The sequence below is a fragment of the Schistocerca piceifrons genome, chromosome 2 (assembly GCF_021461385.2).
Source record: "Schistocerca piceifrons isolate TAMUIC-IGC-003096 chromosome 2, iqSchPice1.1, whole genome shotgun sequence".
Classification (NCBI taxonomy): Eukaryota; Metazoa; Arthropoda; class Insecta; order Orthoptera; family Acrididae; genus Schistocerca; species Schistocerca piceifrons.
Window position 1 is genome coordinate 1,175,473 of NC_060139.1, and position 19,884 is coordinate 1,195,356.

Sequence of the window (19,884 nt, forward strand, 5' to 3'; positions counted from 1 at the left end):
ACACATAATGAAGTCTGTACGAAACCCTGAAACCCCCACTGCGCGTGACCTACTCGCACCTCGCTAATTTTTTTAATAATACCGGTGATTATAATTAAACTTTCCCTATTTAAGACGTTGTAACACGAAAACTAATTGCTCTACGGGGACCAGACTTGGTAGCGTTAATGTCAAAGGCATGGGAAAGAGAAATAATGCAAAATCTCTTCAACTGAAACACTTTTAATGTGCTGCTACGGTACATCATATCATTATATACCGATTCCACTGCTGCTACAAATCGGGCTCAATATGGCGCCCATCAGTGTCCAGAGGAGTCTGAAAGCGCAGGAGTGCAACCTGCACAGCAGAACGAAGCACGTCCGTAGGTATGCTGGCTATCTCTTCTGATACGCTGCGCTACAGATCAGAACACGTGCGAATGTTCCCCTGGTGAACCCTGTTCTTTGGGTAGCCCCACACCCAGAAATCACTGGAAGTGAGATCAGGTGATCGACTGATAATTCGATCGTTTCCGTATATGTTCCGGAGAAGCAGGTGAACTTCACGAGCGATGTGCGGTGGGGCCCCACATGGCATGAAAACTGTTGAGCTCAATGCGTCTCACTCCTACAGATAGCTATTACATGCTGGCGAAGCATTTCGCAGTAATGCAGGCCAGTCACACTGCACGTCTTTGGTCCTAGAGCACCAACCTGTTCCAAAAAGCATGGACCAGTGATCAATGCAGCAGTGAAGCCACACACACCATATGGTGACACGTTCACCAGACTGAGACACTTCATGCACAATGACTGGAGGTGAAGAGCCCCACATTCGGCAGTTCTGTGTGTTCACCTCACCCTTCAGAGAAAAATCAGCTTCGTCTGTCCGCAGCATGGTCCATTAACAGCCCGCCTCAAGTTCAGTCCTTGCGAGAAAGAGGAGAGCGAAGTCAACATGTCGTTGTGCTTCCTGTGGTGCAATCTGCTGAGAATCGTTCGAAGCACCTTCCGTACACTGGACCACGGGATGTTCAACTGTCGGGACACGGCACACGAACTGCCTGGCGATCGAGAATTGCCCGCAGCACTGTCTGCTGTAGCGACAGCGATTTCATCAGGAGCCACCTGTGGTGCAACCGGTCGTCGGCCTCCTTCCTGAAGCGGCGCCCAGTTCTGAAAGTGAATCGAACTTCTTCATCATGCTCTTCACAGCATGTGGAGAAAGAGGATCCTTCCGTAATCCTTCCAACCGGCGATATTCTCGAAGTGCAGATGCAGCATTGATGTCGCTTTGATAAGGGAGCTTCACCAATAATGCCCTGCTCCGTTTGTCCAAGCTCATGTTGACTCATCAATGAGTGCACTGCTACTGGTCAGGTGTGTGAGACTGTGAATCACCTGGTAGACATAGCTGGAATTGGACGGTGGCGCTGTGACGCATGGAAATCATGCACTCCACGTTCTGGACATACTAATATTTGCTGTAAAATTAACTCATCAGTGGATGTTCATTAATCTCAGACTTTCTTCCTGTATTATTGACTCGCGAGTGTGCTTACGTCGTTCGTCCATGCCTCACGCCCTGAGTGTGTTTACATTTTGCGGCTTGCAGTTGCAGCTGTAGCGGTTACAAAGCTAAGTACTGACGAAGTTATTTGTGCACTGTTAGACAGTTACTAAATTTAATAGTTTTCAGCCGCGGTCCCTGCTGTTTGGGGCGAAATACCGATTTAATAAACATTTGGGAACGTTCGATCGCTGTGTTTTTTAGTTTTCTGTGCGTTGCACTCGTTTAGTATATTTCGTGCTTTAGTTTTCAGATGAAGTTTCTTATTATTTCTGGTGAAATATGTCAGTAAAATTTTCATTCACTGTTTTAACTTCGTTGAGAGTCCCAATGGCCGCTTGAATTTTTGGTTTTACCTAATAATTTTGTGAAGTTTCGTTGGTATTGGTATTACTTGTGGTTTAGTAGTATAAATAAAAGTAGGTGCTTTTTAAGTAGAGAGAGAATTTGGACACCGCTATTGTTAGTTCTATAAATAGTTCTACTGGTGTAACTGAACTTACGTAACGTAGACACTTAGTTTTCTTCACTAACTGTAAAATTTTACCATGAGTGAGAAGTGTGGGCTCTGTCGTAGGTTTGTGAGTAGTGGGTTACGGTGTGGGATTTGATCAGAGTATTTTCATTGGGGAGAGTGCAGTGGGTAAGCCAGTGGGCATTCTAGCGAGATCCTCTCCTGGGAATACAGAATCTGTAGTAGAGAGAAGTTGACAGAGGAGCAGGAGAGTAAGATCTGTGCCATAGATTTGACGGTAGAGGTGTGGACCAGCAGTTGCAGGAAGTGTTGGGGAGTGAGTACCAGGTCACCAGCATTGTGAAGCCTAGTGCAGGGTTGGCTCTGGTGACTGACAGCATAGGGGAGTTATGTAAGAATTTTACGAAGGAGGGTCAGATAGCGATAGTGGGTGGAGCAGGGAATAGTGTTGATAGGGACGGCAATACGATTTAAGTGGTGACCTGGTAAAGATAGTTTCTCAAACTGGTGGCACTAACGTGCATTTCGTGCAACTGTTTCGGGGTAATAGTAGGCCTCGCATTAACATGGGGTTGGAGAAGACACTGATAGCAGAGGACATGGGTCACATCTCAGTGATGCCAGTTGGGTCCATCAGTAGATCGGGTTTCACTGGGCATGGCATGCACCTCGGTAGATATGGGAAGGGGAGGCTGGCAAAGCTTATATGTGACAGTGTAGTGGGTGGTGGTGGGATCACTCATCGAAAAATTCCTATAGGAGTTGGTGTTAGAGCTGCACCTTTTGTAGATTGAATTCAGCTGATTGGTGAACCCGCTTAAAGCCCTCTAGCTAAGGGCTCACCTTCAGAGGACGTAATGTTTCCAAGTAGAGAAGGAATTAGCATATTTTATCAAAATAACAAGTATTATAGATAAAGTCAGTGAACTGCTTATAGATGTTGACTCTGAGATTATTGGTATGTCGGAGCACCACTAAAACAATTTGACAATTCAGAGGCTTCCTTTACCAGCATACAGATTAGTTGGCTGTTTTTCAAGTTTTTCAAGGAATTCCCTCCAGGGTGGGGGAGTGACCATGTACCTAAAAAAACAGTATTCCATGCGAGCCAATAGATGTATCACGACACTGCACTGAACAGATATTTGAATGTTCTGCAGGGGCAGTTGAATTTAGTGAAACTAAACTTCTAATTTCTGCTCAAGCTAGAGAGGTTTCTTGATTCATTTTATAGAATGTACCAGAAATTAGTTATACGTGGTGACTTCAATATTAATTTTGTGTGTGATGGTGCTCCCCATGAATAATGGACCTTGCCATTGGTGGAGATACTTAAGTGCCTCAGCGATACAGATAGCCGTACCGTAGGTCCAACCACAACGGAGGGGTATCTGTTGAGAGGCCAGACAAACGTGTGGTTCCTGAAGAGGGGCAGCAGCCTTTTCAGTAGTTGCAGGGGCAACAGTCTGGATGATTGACTGATCTGGCCTTGAAACACTAACCAAAACGGCCTTGCTGTGCTGGTACTGCGGACGGCTGAAAGCAAGGGGAAACTACAGCCGTAATTTTTCCCAAGGGCCTGCAGCTTTACTGTATGATTAAAAGACGATGGCGTCCTTTTGGGTAAAATATTCCGGAGGTAAAATAGTCCCCTATTCGGGTCTCTGGGCGGGGACTACTCAGGAGGACGTTATCAGGAGAAATAAAGCTGGCGTTCTACGGGTCGGAGCGTGGAGTGTCAGATCCCTCAATCGGGCAGGTAGGTTAGAAAATTTAAAAAGGGAAATATATAGGTTAAAGTTAGATATAGTGGGAATTAGTGAAGTTCGGGTGGCAGGAGGAACAAGACTTCTGGTCAGGTGAATACAGGGCTATAAATACAAAATCAGATAGGGGTAATACAGGAGTAGGTTTAATGTTGGATAAAATAATAGGAATGCAGGTAAGCTACTACAAACAGCATAGTGAACGCAATATTGTGGCCAAGATAGATACGAAGCCCACGCCTTCCACAGTAGTACAAGTTTATATGCCAACTAGCTCCGCAGATGAGGAAGAGATTGATGAAATGTATCATGAGATACAATAAATTATTCAGACAGTGAACGGTGACGAAAATTTAATAGTCATGGGTGACTGGATTTCGATAGTAGGAAAAGGAAGAGAAGGAAATGTGGTAGGTGATAATGGTATTCAAGGTCGACTATATAAAGTCAGTTCGTAGTAAAAAATTTTCTGTTACTGACAAATCAGATATATGTACAGTATTTAGCAATCATTTTCTGAGCATTGCTGGTGAATTAAAGAAAAATTTAGTTTCACAGGAAATCTTATAACTCTCTTGGCAAATGCCTTTCCGAGATGGATGTCTGAAATACTCCTCTGTGATACAGACAAGGGGGAGATTGAGTCAATACTTAAATCACTGAAGAATCTCATGGATATGGTGGAGTGCCTAGCAGAATATGAAAGTACTGTGCTGCACACGTTAGCCCTGTATTTAGCCACATTTGTAATTTTTCCTTTAGGAATGGCCAGTTCCCTAAACGATTAAAGTACTCAATAGTAAAGCCGCTTTATTAAAAGGGAGAAAGAGATAATGTAGACAATTTTGAACCCATTTCTATTCCATCAGTGTTTGCTTAAGTTATTTAAACGGTTATGTGTGTAAGGATAACTGATCATTTTATATCACACGATTTGCTATCAAATGAAGAGTTCGGGTTTAAAAGGCTTATCTCTGTGAGATAGTGGATGGGTTAAACAAAGGGTTTCGAACGCTAGGCATATTTTTTGATTTAACTGAGGAGTTGGATTGTGTTGATCACAAATCATTGCTCCAGGAGCTGGACCATTACGGAATATATATTAAAAATGAAGAAATTCCTCCAGCTGTATTTAAGGTGTCGATTTTATTTTGGCAACTAGTTTCAACGGTGTAACAACGTCATCTTCAGGCTCATATACTTGACGCCAACTGCGTACGGCTGATACTAGAAGTCAGTGTTGAGATACGGACGTGCTCCGTGTGGAAGGTGGTTTGACTAACCAAGTAAGAATGTAGGGAAATCAGTAAAGAGAAAGAAAGTGTTGTTGTTAGGTAGTTCCCATCGAAGTGGTGTTGGCCAACTTTTGCAGGATGAACTAGGATCAGAAACCCAGGTCACAATTTTTTTTAAACCTAGTGCCGGTCTGGAGCAGGTGACAGAGGATTTAGAATAACTTTGCAAAGATTTCACTGAGGAAGACACCGTGGTTATAGCGGGTGGGGCAGGTAATAATATTGACAGAGATCCTGGGTGAAGTATAGAGTGTGACCTGGTAAAGGTTGCATCTGCATCGAAGCATACTAGTGCTGAGTTTGTATCTGTTCTTGGGTGCCATGACCGACCTCATGAGAACTCTTCCATCAAGAGAGTTGATTTGGAGTTGGAACGGTTGCTAATGTCGGGTGCAGAGTCACACATTGGTGTGATTCCTGTTGATTCTCTCACTAGCTGGGATTATACTAGGCATGGCCTTCACCTCAACAGGAAAGGCTGGCTGTGAAAATAACAGGAGAGTTAGGGGGGGGGAGGCACTGTCATACGTGATAAAATACCAGTGGTTATAGGGTTCAGAAAAGACCCTTTTTTAGGGTAGGGAGGACAGAAAGAAACCAAATTTTAAAACACGTTACGACTGAGACAAACCTTCAGTTTGAGAAAGAAACCAAAAAAACAGAATTCTAGCTTATTACATCAGCATAAACAGCTATAGGTTAAGAATTTTCAACAATCAGCAGAAATTTCAACTGTACCCAATTTTAACGCAGTCAATGTGAAATGTCAGCTATCTTTATTGTTTCAAAACATTCGAGGACTGAGAAATAAGTTTAATGAATTAATTATCTGCATAGATGAATTAGAGTCCTCAAACCCAGCTGACATAATCTGCCTCTCTGAACATCATGTTATCACTAGTATAGAACTTTTAAGTGTTATAGAATTTAGGTTAACATCTCACTTTTGTAGAGCAAAAATGGAGAATGGAGGAATTTTCACATTCATCAGGAACTGTCATAAATTTAAGAACGTAGACAATCATAAATTTTGCCTAGAACAGCATACCGAAGCATGTGCAACAGAAGTAGAATGCCACAAAAAATCCTTTATACTATTAAGAGTATATTGCTCACCTGCATGTAACTTTAATCTGCTCATAAACCACCTTGAAGCTGTACTGGCCCATTTAATAACCAAAAACAAAGATGGGGTGGTTGAGGGTGACTTCAGTGTATATTTCCTTAAAGACTTTCCCAATAAGAACTTATTTGAGTTAGTAACACTATGATTCCACTTAATTCCCACTGTGAAGTTCCCCACTAGGGTAGCCAATTACTTACAAACAGATATTGATAATACCTTTATAGAAAAGTCCAATGAATAAAATTATATTACAAAACCGATAGCCAATGGCCTCTCAGACCATGACATGCAGTTCCTTCTCTTAAATGTTAATACTGAACAGCATATAAAATCTGTTAAATCTGAGCTCAAGATGGTTGATTACTTTAGGATACTCCTCAGAGACATTCACTGGAATGACGTTTACAGTGCTCATGGCACAAATGAAAAGTGCTTACCTTATTTGAACACTGTTTTCCCGCAAAACTAACCAAAGTTAGAGCAAAGTCTACAAAGAAGCCATAGATTACTCAAGGAATAGGGATATCTTGTAAAACAAATAGAAAACTGTATCTGTCAATCCAAAATAGTTCTGATGTTGATGCTATAGCACATTACAAGAAATACTGCATCATATTAAACACTGTAATATGGACTTCAAAGCAAATATATTGCAAGGAAAAGATAGTCATATCAGATAACAAAATAAAGACTATATGGGATATAGTGAAGGAGGAGACTGGTAGAACCAGAAATGAAGAGGGACAGATAGCATTAAGAGTAAATGATACATTAGCAACAGATGTGTATTGTATTGCAGAGCATTTTAACGATGTGGTTGTTAGGTTCTGTAGATGCTGCTATGGAATACCTCAGACCAGACATTTCAAGTAACTTCCATAATATGAATTTGACCCTCACTACCCCAGCAGAAGTAATGTCCATCATATCATCGTTAAAATCAAAAACATCTAGTGGGTATGATGAAATATCAACAAAGTTAATTAAAGAATGTCATTCTGAGTTAAGTAACATATTAAGCTATCTGTGTAACCAGTCGTTTATCAGTGGAATATTTCCTGAATGGTTGAATATGCTGAAGTTAAGCCACTGTTTAAGATGGGAGATAAAGAAATAGTATCAAATTTATGCCCAGTTTCACTTTTGTCTGCATTCTCAAAAATTTTAAAAAAGGTAATGTACAATCGGCTTTTTAACCATTTTATCACAAATAACACACTGTCAAAGTCGCAGTTCGGATTTCTAAAGTGTTCTGACATTGAGAAGGCTAACTACACTTACAGTGAAAATGTAATTAATTCATTAGACAAAGAATTGCAGCCAACTTTTATATTTTGTGATCTGTCAAAGGCATTTGACTGTGTAAATCACAATATCCCTTTAAATTAATTAGAATATTATGGCGTAACACGAAATGCTGCAAAATTCAAATCTTATATCTCTGGCAGGAAACAAAAGGTGTTACTAGGAAAGAGACATGTATTAAGCTATCAAGCATCATCTAAATGGGAACTAATGACATATAGGGTCCCACAAGGTTCCATCTTAGGGCTGTTACCTTTTCTTGTGTATATCAATGACCTTTATCAGTAACATTACTAGATGCCAAAATTGTTTTGTTTGCTGATGATACAAACATTGCAATAAATAACAATTGAAGCGAAGTCTTAGAAAGATCGGCTGATAAAATATTTGTGCACATTAATCACTGGTTCTTAGCCAATTCTTTGCCACTAAACTTTGAAAAAAACACACTACATGCAGTTCAGAACTTGTAAGGGATTTCCCACGAGTGTATGCCTAACATACAATGAGCAGCTGGGAGGAGCACACCACAGAACTGCTGAAGCGTCTTAACAAATCTCTGTCTGCAATGCAAATTGTGTCAGACATAGGAGATACGAAAATCAAAAAGCTGGCATACTATGCTTACTTTCTTGCCTTTATGTCATATGTGATTATTTTTTGGGGTAATTCATCAAGCTAAGCTAAAGTGCAATAGGAGTTGTATGTGGTGTGAACTCAGGAGGATCCTGCAGAAGTCTGTTTAGGGAACTTGGGATACTAACTACTGCTGCCCAATATATTTATTCCTTAATGAAATTTGTCATTAAAAATATATGACTTTTTCAAACCAACAGCTCAATTCATGGTATCAGTACTAGAAATAAGAATAATCTTCTCAAGGATTTAAAGTCACTTAGTCTTTTATAAAAAGGTGTGCATTATTCAGGAACACACATTTTCAATAACTTGCCAGCAACCATAAAAGGCTTAACAACCAATGAAATTCAGTTTAAGAGAAGCCTTAAGGATTTATTGATGGCCAGTGCAGTAATGTGTTCATTGTAAATAAGTGTGTATGTGTGTGTGCGTGTGTGTGTGTGTGTGTGTGTGTGTGTGTGTGTGTGTAACTTGTGCACCATTTCAGTTGTAACCTTCCCATATATAAAAATTTCCAGTACAAAATTGATTGAGAATTAAAACTGATAAATTTTGGACCTAAGCAGCGCTACGTCTTGGTCCTGTGGAATCAACCTGAATAAGCTGAAAAATTCTTACCTCATAATGGTGTCACCAGATAACGCTGTCTATATATCTGCTCCTAAATGGCACAGCTTAGTGCAATGCTGGCCTATCTACTACTACTGAACAACATTTGAGATTTGCATTGTTAGAAAAAAAACTGACTTTGCTTGTTGACACAGCCGCATAGCTGGTCCTCTGATTATTAAACAACACATGATTATGATGTGGGAAAATTTGTAAAATATTTAAATTCAGGTAAATGACTGGTAAAAAATTATGTTCTGAAAAACCTTATTGTTGAAAACATTCCTACAAACCATTACATAAAAAGTTGAACATTACAGGCCTGACTTAATTAGTTCTGAGGAATCACCAAAAGATTGAAACAAATTCGTATTAACATGTCAGACAACAAATTTAAGTATGCGCATGGCGATGAAGAACAATAAAGTTTACCTTACACTACATGGCAATGAACTGCGCTGCACAAGCGGCGACAGCTATTGCTCTTACGTGGCTAGCAACCGTACCGTAGCGGTGAGCCACTACGACTGCACCGTAGCAGTGGACTATTGCGACTGCTCCATAAGAACGAACTATTGCGACCGCTCTGTAGGAGCGAGCGATTATTACTGCTGTCGACATTGCTCTGACCTCCAATTCTATTGTAGCAGAGATGTTTTATATCGCAGGCAGCGCGTGAGCAATACATCGAAATTACGTTTGCTCCAGTAGGGCAGTCAACAAAAAACCTCTTATACAGGGTGTTACAAAAAGGTACGGCCAAACTTTCAGGAAACATTCCTCACACACAAATAAAGAAAAGATGTTATGTGGACATGTGTCCGGAAACTCTTAATTTCCATGTTAGAGCTCATTTTAGTTTCGTCAGTATGTACTGTACTTCCTCGATTCACCGCCAGTTGGGCCAATTGAAGGCAGGTAATGTTGACTTCGGTGCTTGTGTTGACATGCGACTCACTGCTCTACAGTACTAGCATCAAGCACATCAGTACGTAGCATCATGAGGTTAGTGTTCATCACGAGCATGGTTTTGCAGTCAGTGCAATGTTTACAAACGCGGGGTTGGCAGATGCCCATTTGATGTATGGATTAGCACGGGGCAATAGTCGTGGCGCGGTACGTTTGTATCGAGACAGATTTCCAGAACGAAGGTGTCCCGACAGGAAGACGTTCGAAGCAATTGATCGGCGTGTTAGGGAGCACGGAACATTCCAGCCTATGACTCGCGACTGGGGAAGACCTAGAACGACGAGGACACCTGCAATGGGCGAGGCAATTCTTCGTGCAGTTGACGATAACCCTAATGTCAGCGTTAGAGAAGTTGCTGCTGTACAAGGTAACGTTGACCACGTCACTGTATGGAGTGTGCTACGGGAGAACCAGTTGTTTCCGTACCATGTACAGCGTATGCAGCCACTATCAGCAGCTGATTGGCCTCCATGGGTACACGTCTCCGAATGGTTCATCCAACGATGTGTCAATCTTCCTTTCAGTGCAAATGTTCTCTTACGGATGAGGCTTCATTCCAACGTGATAAAATTGTAAATTTTCACAATCAACATGTGTGGGCTGACGAGAATCCGCTCGCAATTTTGCAATCACGTCATCAACACAGATTTTCTGTGAACGTTTGGGCAGGCATTGTTGGTGATGTCTTGATTGGGCCCCATGTTCTCCCACCTACACTCAATGGAGCACGTTATCATGATTTCATACGGGATACTCTACCTGTGCTGCTAGAACATGTGCCTTCACAAGTACGACACAACATGTGGTTCATGCACGATGGAGCTCCTGCACATTTCAGTCTAAGTGTTCGTACGCTTCTCAACAACAGATTCGGTGACCGATGGATTGGTAGAGGCGGACCAATTCCATGGCCTCCACGCTCTCCTGACCTCAACCCTCTTGACTTTCATTTATGGGAGCATTTGAAAGCTCTTGTCTACGCAACCCCGGTACCAAATGTAGAGACTCTTCGTGCTCGTATTGTGGACGGCTGTGATACAATACGCCATTCTCCAGGGCTGCATCAGCGCATCAGGGATTCCATGTGACGGAGGGTGGATGCATGTATCCTCGCTAACGGAGAACGTTTTGAACATTTCCTGTAACAAAGTGTTTGAAGTCACGCTGGTACGTTCTGTTACTGTGTGTTTCCATTCCATGATTAATGTGATTTGAAGAGAAGTAATAAAATGAGCTCTAACATGAAAAGTAAGCGTTTCCGAACACATGTCCACATAACATATTTTCTTTCTTTGTGTATGAGGAATGTTTCCTGAAAGTTTGGCCGCACCTTTCTGTAACATCCTGTATAATGGACCCCTTACACAGTGCAGTAATGTGTTCATTGTAAATAAGTATTGTAATAGTTATGTTATATGTTCATTACCTTATAAATAAAAAAAAAACATGTTTTCTAAATTTTAAATTCAGTGCATTAATGCGATCTTAGTATATGAATGTTTGTAATGCCATCCCTGCTTCGTCATTTTGCACTTCCTATCTATCTCATTTTTTGAGACGTTTGTATTCCTTTTTGCCTGCTTCATTTACTGCATTTCTGTATTTTCTCCTTTCATCAATTAAATTCAGTATCTCTTCTGTTACACAAGGATTTCTATTAGCCCTCGTCTTTTAGCCTACTTGATCCTCTGCTGCCTTTACTATTTCATCTCTGAAAGTTACCTATTCTTCTTCTACGGTATTTCTTTCCCCCGTTGTTGTCAATCGTTCCCTAATGCTCTCTCTGAAACTCTCTACAACCTCTAGATATTCCAGTTTATCCAGGTCCCATCTCCTTAAATTCCTACCTTTTTGCGGTTTCTTCAGTTTTAATCCACAGTTCTTTACCAATAGATTGTTGTCAGAGGCCACATCTGCCCCTGAAAATGCCTTAGAATTTAAAACCTGGTTCCTAAATCTCTGTATTACCATTATATAATCTATCTGAAAACATCCGGTGTCTCCAGGCCTCTTCCATGTATGCAACCTTCTTTCATGATTCTTGAACCAAGTGTTAGCTATAAGAGCAATTTTTTATATATATATATATATATATATATATATATATATATATATATCAGTTCATGACATCCAGTCTTACAAATTTGCTGTCTCTGATGGACACACGTCCAGATCATCCTCTCTCGAAGCTCCACGCCCCACATCCACCACTGCTGGCGGCTCACCTCCAACTGCGAAACACTACGCGCTGTTAACAGCCAACTGCCCAACACTACAATAGCGACTATTTCAACAATGCCCACCAGCCACAGACTGCACACAGCACAGCCAGTGATTTTCGTACAGAGCGCTAGGTGACGTTACCAACATAAAAACCTAAACAGCCTACTTACAGCATGTACCAACGAAAACAATAAAAAAGTAACAAAGAAAATCGTCAAACAGCCGTGCAAATTGTCAGGTTATTTTCTTTTCTTTTCGCTACCAGTTTGAGCAAATCAATATGCCACATTCAGGCCCCATATGTACCCCACAGTAATTATTGACATTGTCATACTGAAGCCAATTGTTTCTGGACGTCGTGAATCAAGTGCTTCCTTCGAAGACTGGACAGCATCTCTGAGTTCTTTGTCAGTTACATCAAATGGTCTTGAAAACGGATGTGCCGTTAGCAGTGTCTTGAAAACGACTTGAAAACAGTTCCTATATTTCTTCCAGTACCGAAATGAATTGTTCAAAACTCCCATTATATTTAACACCAGAGAGATTAAGAAAATAGGCGGTGTTTTTTTTTAATTTTTTTAAGTTATCCCTTCCACAATGTAATTTTCATTTTAAGTGTATCCATCTTCCTCATTTAAATCAGACATTGACTGCTTCTCGTCTTGCAACTTGTTCTTATTGAGGGTGTTCAGGTGTGCAGTCACGTCAACTACGAATACGAGGTCTGCAGTCTATTCCGGATGTTCAAACTTTGGAGAAGAAGTAGGAGATTAGTCTTTAACGTCCCGTCGACAACAGGGTCATTAGAGACGGAGCACAGGCTCGTATTAGGGAAGGACGTGGAAGGAAATCAGCCGTCGCCTCTCCGAGGAACCATACCGACATCTGCCTTAAGCGATTTAGGCAAACATGGCAAAACCTATATCAGCATGGCTGGACGCAAGTTTGAACCGTTGTCCTCCCGAATGCGAGTCCAGTGTGTTAACCACTGCGCTACCCCGCTCGGTGTTTAGTGTTGGTTCCTGCTTTCATTTTGTCCTTCATAAGTTCAACTATTATAGATGGTCTTAACTCAAAAAATTGTTCCAGGCGTTCCCTCGACTTAACCAACGTACGTTACAGTAGTACACCACGTCTCTGTACTATGCTTGAGCCGGCCGGGGTGGCCGAGCGGTTCTAGGCGCTACAGTCTGGAACCGCGCGACCGCTACGGTCGCAGGTTCGACTCCTGGCTCGGGCATGGGTGTGTGTGATGTCCTTAGGTTAGTTAGGTTTAAGTAGCTCTAAGTTCTAGGGGACTGATGACCTCAGAAGTTAAGTTCCATAGTGCTCAGAACCATTTGAATCATTTTACGGTGCTTGCAGTTCCATCAAAGACTTTTTAAACTGGCGATGTAATAGCCCGTGTGACTTTAGATAATTTACTATTAGGACCAGCAGTTTCAGAACGTGCTCCATCTCTGAAAATTTAGCACCAAGTGTTTCTTCATAAGCGAAACAATGAAATCCGTACAAATCATCTGTTGATTGTTGTAGTTTTCTGCGCAGCAATGCATCTCTGGCGCTCCATCAGTGGTAACTGAGACGAACATGTTCCAGTTGATGCCAACGATTTCAGTTGCCATTTTCAGCAACTCGATCCCTCCCCTTGTGCTTTCCATTGACGTAAGTTCTAACGGTTCTTTTGTTACGTGCGTGTTGCTGTCGATTCCGCGAACATAAATCGCGTGATGTGCAGTGTCCGAAATGACATGTTCAAAGCAATCGTGACCGCAATGAACTTGTTGGCATTGTCAGTTAATTCCCTGCAGGCACTCGGTGCCATGACAGCTATGCGGCGAGCTATTGTTTGTCACAAAAGAAGAATTCCGGAAAACTTTTGCACCTCCAATGGCGTCACGAATTCCGCTGTCCCAGCAATGCGCTCTTTAATGAATTCGCCGTTGCTGAATGATTAGTTAGATCGGGCAGTTTTGAGCTCTGTTTTGTACTTTGCTTTTAACGATAGCGCGCTAGTTTATTGCCGGTCAAAAGTAAGGAGCAGTAGACTGGGCTCTAAACACGTCGGATTTCTAAAAGAAAATACGTTCAAATAGATGCAGCAGAAACACAATGATTTTCACGTTGGGATCGGCTTGCTGTGCAGGACTGCCCCGAACCTTTCTAAGTCCGCCAACTTGTTTTCGTGTTCACCGCCAACCAAATCCTTAAATTCCTTGTACATTGTGGTGCAACGTCTTTCTGTGGCACATTTGCGGTGTCATTCGATTATGTGACTGAATAACAGACACTGAGAAATTTGATCCTTCCGTTCTAAAATGTACTGCAACTCCCACTCATACATAAATGTTTGTGACAATACATTGCTAGACTACCTCTTTTTCAGCGTGTTCTTTTACGCTTCCTTTAAACCACGAGCAAATAGCGAGCAACACACAGGGAGTGCAGATAATGCTGCACCACACGCCAGAAGAAACAGCGCCTCAACGCTCCACTACGTGAATTGCCGCGCAGTACCGAGTGCTTCCGAGACGCACCGATCAAAGCCGACACACACTCGGGCCATGACGCAGCCACACTGCGCACGCGTGTAGTTGGGCATGCTGCGGCAGGTCCTAAAACAAAGCAACAGTTCTTAATGTACTCCACAGCGTACACAAGCACGGGAATTACGAGGCATTTCTGAGGCTCTAAGCGTGGCGGGATCCTGCCTTTCAGGTTCAGACCTCAGACGCCGACAGGACTCCTGATGAGGCAGCACTGGACATCTTCTAAAGGACAACCAGAGGAATAGTTCGGGAGCTAGGATCCGCCACATGCGAAGCTCCCTGCAAGCAGCAGTCTCGCGATGAACGGTGCCTGGTTGGGAAGCGTTGCCCGAGCCAACAAGTGAGCTTTCCATTTTCCATTTAGTTGACCTTCGGCGTGAGTACATTATTTAGCCATCAACGATTACATTCCCAGAATGAGACTTTCACTCTGCAGCGGAGTGTGCGCTGATATGAAACTTCCTGGCAGATTAAAACTGTGTACCCGACCGAGACTCGAACTCGGGACCTTTGCCTTTCGAGGGCAAGTGCTCTACCAACTGAGCTACGCAAGCACGACTCACGCCCCGTCCTCACAGCTTTTCAACAATGACCATTGTTTAGCCATAAGAAATTACGTACGAATAAATTTGAAACAAATTCTACTCCACATGACTTGGTGTTACGGCTGACGGCTTCTGTGATCCGCTAACAACACATAGCACAGAATAGGGCCATTAGTAATGCATTAGCCCAGTGGTTCTCAGACTGTGGGGTGGGACTTCTAGGGGCGGGAGAAGTAGGGGGGCGCGGTGTACCAAAAAAATCTTAGTGACAAGCAGTTATGTGTTGTTTTTTCTTCGAACAAAGAAGATGCTGTTGATCGGGACTGAATTTTGCCCGACGTCGGAGTTACGCCAGACGCGGTCGACGACGATCAAAACGGGGCCATGTTTTCAGCATGGTTTGAAATGATCGGGCGAGTTGGATAATGTCGGCCATCGGCGGAATCGACCGTTGCCGGCTGCGGTGTGACTGAGTCCGTAACTACCGCGCGCATTGCAGGCTTTGGCTAGTGTACCTCGATGCCTCCTTACAGTCTTTCGGATTTCGCGAGGAAGTCTTACTGCAGTATGAAGCGGTTCCTGGTTAGCGACACACATGAAGACACCAGTCGTCCACAACTGGGGGAGGGGAGGGAGAACTCCAAAAGCGAACACGACAGGGCGCGCCGCGGTGGCCGTGCGGTTCTAGGCGCTTTAGTCCGGAGCCGCGTGACTGCTACGGTCGCAGGTTCGAATCCTGCCTCGGGCATGGATGTGTGTGATGTGCTTAGTTCTACGTTCTATGGGACTGATGACCTAAGACGTAAAGCCCCATAGTGCTCAGAGCCATTTGAACCATTTTTTGAAAACGACAGGCTGTGATAAGAACCATTCCCGAAAACTACTGTCAGTGGTGAAAAACGTTAGCCGTGCGTAATTTCTTTAACTATTTTAGCTGCTGACAGCATCAAGTCTAACAAGCCTTGTATCCAAACATCCTGAATTGACGGGTTCGAAATAATTTTTTGTCATGAGACTAAATGTTTTAACGTCTACCTGGAAGAAGTAACCTAGAAGAGCTATATTAAAACCACGAATGAGTCTTCTAAAGCCCTTTTACCCTCTTACGAGATTCGTATAGGACTACTAAATGCAAGAAACCACACACACAGTTGTAGAACCTCTGGTTGTACCAGCAGCGATTAATATAATATCAACAATGCTCGATGGCTCCTTTGCTCAACAGTGTGTAGAGGAATTTTAGACATTTCTGATGATATACTAGAACACTTACTCCATAAATTGAGTAACAAACGTTTTGCACTTCAAGTGGACGAAGCGATTGATATTCGTTAAGATGCTCGTTTGATTGGTGATGTTCGTTTCGTTGATGAGTTGAACATTCGAGAGGAACTGATTGTCTGTGAGCCGATACTGAAAACAGCAATACATCAAAGACTTTTTGACATGATCGATACTATTTTTTTTATCAAAACTGGATATTAAAGCAGAGGTGCGTTGCAGTGTGCACAGATGGAGCTCCCGGAGTGTTTGGGATTCAGGGGATTGCGAGCGAAAATCAAAGCCGTAGCTACTGATACAGTCTGGTCTTACTACGTGATACATTGGGAGGCTGTGGACGCTAAACAACTTAGCCCACTCCATCAAGTGTTGTAAACAGTTATAGAAACAATTGACATTACAAAGGCAAAATCTATAAGTTGAAGGCCTTTTAAAGTGCTATGTGAGGAGCAGGCCGTGGTGGCCGAACGGTTGTAGGCGCTAGAGTCTGGTACCGCGCGACCGCTACGGTCGCAGGTTCGAATCCTTCCTCGGGTATGGATGTGTGTGGTGTCCTTAGGTTAGTTAGGTTTAAGTAGTTCTAAGTTCTAGGGGACTGATGACCTCAGAAGTTAAGCCCCATAATGCTCAGAGCCATTTGAACCATTTTTTTGCTATGTGAGGAGATGGGAGCGGAACACACTCAGCTGCCATTTTTTAGTAATACTCAATGGATCTCAAGGAATAAAGTACTAAAAGGAAAGTTTCAGCTGAGGAATGAGGGATTCTGTTTCTTAGAGGTGAAAAGTCACTCTCTGGCATACTGGGTTACCGGACTGTCATTTTTTAGGAACTAATTATTCTTAACGCTTCATTTTAAGGTATACAGGCAACTGTACTATCTTGGACTGAAAAAGTTAAGGCGTTTATCAAGAAATTGGAACTGTGACAAAACTGAGTGGAAAGTGGCATGCTAGATATGTTCTCCATTCCAGTGTGACCGTTAGAGGAAACAGATAATCCCACACTTGCAATAGAAATTAAAAGACGGCCTTCTTCATATAGCTACACTATAAGATCACCTCGACATGTACCTCAGCGACGATTTTGATAAATCTGATCGGATTAAAAATCCATTGAAAAATGCACCTGGCTCATCTGTCTGAATATAAGGGAGCAACAACTTCTTGTTACCACTAGTGATGCTTCGCTGAAGAGTAAATTTAAGGAAGTGTCTTTGTTGGGGTTTTGAGTATATATTAGCAAGGAATTCACAGTGAAGAGGCTGCTTCGTTTTGCAGTAACGTACTTGTGCAGGACTGGCTTTTCAATTCTGGCAGCTATGAAATCTAATTATCGTTGAGAGCTAAATAAGTGGCTGTTTCTGCTATTACACCACGTCTTCAGAAATTTTCTTCTCAAAAGCAAGCTCGTGCGTCACATTGTGCACTGTAACTTAAATTTTTAATGCTCTTATAATCCTTGTTTGCGCAATGGTAAATATTGTTCATTTCATAATTTTTGAGTAAATGAAAATGTGATCAAAGTAAACAGTTTGCTCTGGACTTTTGTTATAACAGTTCAACTAGTTTTTTTTTTTCTCTGTTGCGTAAAATCCTTCTAACTAGCATTTCGTTACGAGAGAGAATAAGGTACAGAAAATACATAACAGTGACTATTTTCATTAATAAAATAGGCTGGTGGGTGGGGAGTCTGATAGTATTTTTCCTCGCGGGGGGGGGGGGGGGGGGGGGGGGGGTTGGAGGCAGGGGAAAGAAGTTTGAGAACCACTGCATCAGCCGACTGTCTATGATTACGACGTAGCATTTTCTTGAACGAACGGTTGCCGAGGAGCTTTTGATTATTTTGACTACGGTATTTTGTATAGTGATTGTCTCGGAAGCTAACAGACACTTTCGCCGGCACACGACTGGACGCTGTACATAGTTTGCCTGGTCCTTAGGAACCGTTACATACACTGTGATTAGTGACCGTTTCATGGTGGCGATGCGCTGTAGGCGTCTGTCGGAGATCCAGCGGTAATTCAGTTAGAACTCCGGTAACCATCCGACAGAATCGACGTCACAAGTAGACACACTAAGCGATAAAAACCCGGCAGAGACAAGTGTGGCGTCGAAGACAGCAGCTACGTACAGTAAGTGCAGACAGAACCTGCGACCCTAACAGGCAGCCCCGTGTAAATCCGGTAACCAGGCTTCAGTGTCGAGATCGTCTCCTTTCGTTCTGGGACGTTCTCCGAGTTTTTAGTGTTACGTGTTTTTGTTACTAACATTGGAGAGTGTTTCCAAGATTTGTATCTGACAGACTAAATCACGATTCTGTAAGTCCCTCTCTATGCAAATGGTTGCAGGAGCTCGGCTGTTCGGTGTCAAATGTCGAACCAGAACACCTTCAGCCGTGAGCAACAAGGTCTAGCCGAACATTACCCCATCTTCAGGCCTCCTGATTGACGTTTAGCAACAATCACACCTCTGGTCCACTCAAAATAGAGGCCAGCATTCAGTTAAGAAGAAACCTACGGATACCGGTTATGAAACGTCCCCTTAGAAAAATTAATGAATTACTGTGCTGATAAGCCTCTTACATAATTTGATTTTCAAACAGCTGAGCAGAACTGAACGTACTCAGACATTTCGTTCTTTACCTATTCTGATCAACACTAAACTGACACACAATATTTTTAGCGCAACGCAATGTGACTTTCAATAATCCCTACAAAAGAATGGCCCTGACTAACATTAACCTATACCTTTCACAAATCACTTACCTCACAAAAATCTTCGTTACTCGAACTACTGCAATACAGCGAGCGCCACTAGTGCCAGCTAAATAAAAGATTCAAACTACTGAAGGCACTAACTACTAATAGGTATAGTTAGCAAAAGAAAGATTTTGATAAAGAACAAACAATGTATTTACCTTAATAGTGTTCAAAAGTCATAATATATATAGCAGTTCATGACATCCAGTCTTACAAATTTACTGTCTCTGACGGACACACGTCCAGATCATCCGCTCTCAAAACTCCGCCATTTCTCTCCCCACATGCACCACTGCTGGCGGCTCACCTCCAGCTGCGCAACGCTACGCGCTCTTAACAGCCAACTGCCCAACACTACAATAGCGTATACTCTAACAATGCAAACCAATCACAGCCTTCACACAGCACAACCAGTGATTTTCATACAGAGCGCTACGTGGCGTTACCAACATAAAAACCTAAACAGCCTACTTACAGTTATTGTATGTTGTTTTGACTGGACCACGTCTGTCGGGAATGTGAGCAGTCAGCGCTGAAACTGGTTGCTCCAATAAACTGGAAATTTAGACGACTGAAGGTGTTTACCTTCGAAATTTTAAATCACGATAATGTGTCACATTCCCTCACTCTATGAGACTCTGCGATCAGCTCTCAGATCAAGGGCGTACCCAGGATCTGAACTAGGGCGGGGGGGGGGGGGGGGGCAGGTCATATTTGTCTCAGGAAACAAGGACTCGAGACAACATAAAGCACTTCTTATTAAATAAAACAGTAAACCAGTGAAAAACTG

At 42.5% G+C, this 19,884-nt stretch overlaps 1 protein-coding gene and 1 non-coding gene across 2 annotated transcripts in view; one reads left to right on the forward strand and one right to left on the reverse strand.

Moving 5' to 3' along the window:
• Positions 1-19,884, forward strand: part of LOC124777250 (cytochrome P450 9e2-like) — a 72,371-nt gene that overhangs the window by 25,280 nt on the left and 27,207 nt on the right. The window lies entirely within an intron of this gene.
• Positions 14,987-15,063, reverse strand: Trnas-cga. Its single transcript has one exon. It is a non-coding gene; the product is annotated as a tRNA-Ser (tRNA).